This window comes from Tupaia chinensis, unplaced genomic scaffold (genome assembly GCF_000334495.1).
Source record: "Tupaia chinensis unplaced genomic scaffold, TupChi_1.0 Scaffold143623_1, whole genome shotgun sequence".
NCBI lineage: Eukaryota > Metazoa > Chordata > Mammalia > Scandentia > Tupaiidae > Tupaia > Tupaia belangeri.
In genome coordinates this window covers 1-3,144 of record NW_006203471.1, presented here as the reverse complement: position 1 = coordinate 3,144, position 3,144 = coordinate 1, and positions in this window count along the sequence as shown.

Below are 3,144 nucleotides of genomic sequence, written 5' to 3'. Positions count from 1 at the left end.
TTAGTAGCCCAAGTCACCTTAGAAAAAAATCCCTGTTCCCTTTGAAAACAGTGTACACACACATGAGCCTGGAGATCTTGTACGGGTTAAAAATAGGAAAAGAGACTCATTAGAACCCAATTGGTTGGGGTCATACGTCATTGAGTTTGTAAACCCCACTGTAGTTAAAGTTACAGGACTAGCCCCATGGATTCACCATACAGGAGTGAAGCCAGCCTCAGCACCAGAGGACCCTGGGACCTAGATGATGAAGAACCACCCTGAGCAGTTGACCAAGATGACATTACAGAAAACCGGGACCTGAGAAGGAGTCTACAACCCTGCTGCAGTCACTCCGTGGGCTGATGGCTTTAACCATGGTGAAAGTTTGAGGACAGTGACAGATGTCATCTCTACCTTACCCCTATTACCTCTCCTCTTGACACTTTAAAGTATCACTTGCTTGTCACAACCCCATAATCATCCCTCTGTTGATTGATCCTTCTTAAATGTAACTGAGGCTCAAGAGGGAGGAATGACATGGGCAGCTGCACAGAAGCAGCTGCACTGAGACCTGTGTGTGCCAGGCCTCTCCTGCCCACTCCTCTTCATGGTGTGGAGTCATCTGGAACTCACAATAGCCCAAGGCCAACAGCTGCTGATACTACCCAGGCCTCTGGGAATTCACTGCCTCTCCCCCTTTGAAATGATAAAATCCATCTGAGGCCTTGGAAAGAGACACTCTGCTTACCTAACCCATTCTTCTCTAAAGTAAACTTTGAACTCTTTCTTTCTTATAGGATACCCTTAGCCTGTTTGAGCACTCTTCCCCCAAACTCCATAATAAAAGACTGTGCTTAATCCTCACAGGAGGCCAGTGCTTCTGAGTTTAACTCCTTTGTGCCCCACTGGCAGCAACAATAAAAGTATTCCTATCTCTCTGAAGTGCTGCTTTTTATCCCTCAGCAGTCTGTTTTCCCGCAACATTAATAGTATATGATAACCTCAATTAACCCAAGAGCAGTAAGAAAGAAATAGCCCTGATTACAAATTTAAATCAAGATATGAATAAACATTTCTGAAGAAGACATACAATAGTCAAGTACATGAAAAATTGCTCGATATCACTATTTACCAGCAAAACATAAATTAAAGCTAAAATTAACAAATGTACAACTGAATGATGACCAATAAAACGTGACACACTGCAAGTTTGACTCACAAAAGAAGGTTTAGAATTCACCTCTGGAGACCTCCCTGAGTGTGCTGGGCATACTTTTACCCATAAGTTCAGACTGGATGAGGCTGGGGGTAGATAATTGTTGAGACACTGTTAGAAGTGCCTGTTTCTCTGTCTATAGATCTCTTTCTCTTACTTTGCTTGTCTCTTTTACTCATGAAAAGAGTAAACTTTGAAATAGTTTTTATTTATTTATTTTTATTTATTAATTTTTTTAATGGGGGAAGGGTTGCCATATGCTCTACAGAGAGACAGAAATAGAGAAATAGAGAAGGAACCTGAGAAATCAACCCCAAAGGGGAGTTTCCCATGTGACAATCCTTTCTCTTCTATTTTCTTCTCAGGATTTTGGACACACACAAGTACACACAAACACACGCCCAGTGTAATGTTTTTTTTTCTTTTTTTGGAGAGGATTTCGCTATAGGGCGCGTGTGCTCGCCAGACAGACAGAGAGAGACATTAGAGACAGAAAGCGAGAAATCACCCCCCAGCGAGGATGGCCACACCACAATCCCTTCTCCTGCATTCTCCTCTCGGGATCTTGAAAGGGAAAGTCAGAAAGCAAACCATTAGGTGTAGGATTCAAACCAAATTAGTCATGTGGGAGTCCAGCACCTTATCACCATTGCCACATTTGGCCCCACCTGGAGTGTTTTGTAAGGTGTGGGTACAGGACTCAAGTTGCCAACTTGGCCATACGTGATTTAGTCATCTTGTCTATGCCACTGTTTCACCCCATGTTGTGCCCTTTATAAATGACCAAGATTAGCCTCCAATTAGTCCAAGCCAGATTTTATAAGACTGGATTTTATAAAAGTGTGTGTACAAATCACAATGTGGAAAATATACTAGAATTTTTCTGATAAGCTACAACCACTGCTCCATTTTTTTTAAAGAATTTATCTAACATGAGGCCCAAGCTGCTGACCACTCAAATCAAACTGAGCTCCTATTGAAAAGTAAACATGTGAATAGAGATGTTAAAATAGAAGGATTACTTTATAGATGTGGACTGTCCACTTCTACATTAAATGCAGTTTTAATTCATAAACCCTGCCTTTAATCCACCTTCATCCATTTCTGAGGAAAGGCCAACTGATAAACAGCATTGGGTACAACATGCCCCTGGATGAAGAAAGAAATATGATACAGTATGATATCCAAAATCTCATGAGATTTCCTAATCATAGCTGGCTGTTGGTTAAAGTAAAACATTTCATCTATGGGAATTCCCATGATCAAGGTTTGGTCATCAAAGAAGAGATGATAAACTGGTCTGTTAATTTCAAAGAGGTATGACATCATTTCATGCCGGGGTCCAGCCTCCTCGGCGTGGGTGGGTTATCTCGACGGAGGCCGCGAAGGTGAACAGAAGACAGAGGCCTCGATGCCTTTTATGCACGTCCTATGCCGGACACCCCTCAGAGATCGCTCTCTGAGGAGTGACAACTGTTAGGAATCATTGTGCATTTTTATTGAAAATGTGATACATACAAGTAAAGGGAGAGGGGCTAGTGTTTCAATTAACAGCTCATAAAGTTTTTTACAATAGAGAACATAGATTCTATTCAGGGTTGGATTAAGGGTGGGTCTAGTGCAATTCAGGGTTCGATTAAGGGTGGGTCTAGTGCAGTTCCGCAATTGTAGGTGGGTCTCCATGGAATGCAGTTTTGGGGAAAACGTCTGGTAAGCAGAGGTGATTATCAGCTGATGCGGCGCAGCAGCCATCTTGTGATTACTGGGAATGGTGCTGAGAAAAGAAAATCTCAAGAATAGATATTAGTTCTTATGCATCTTAATAAAGAATGATACTTACACAGTTTTGTAGGGATCTAAAACTTAATTTGAGGAATCCTAATATATTGGTTAAAGTAAAACACTTTAACCAATAACTTCACTTGGAGAGGGCGGAGGTGTCCTGG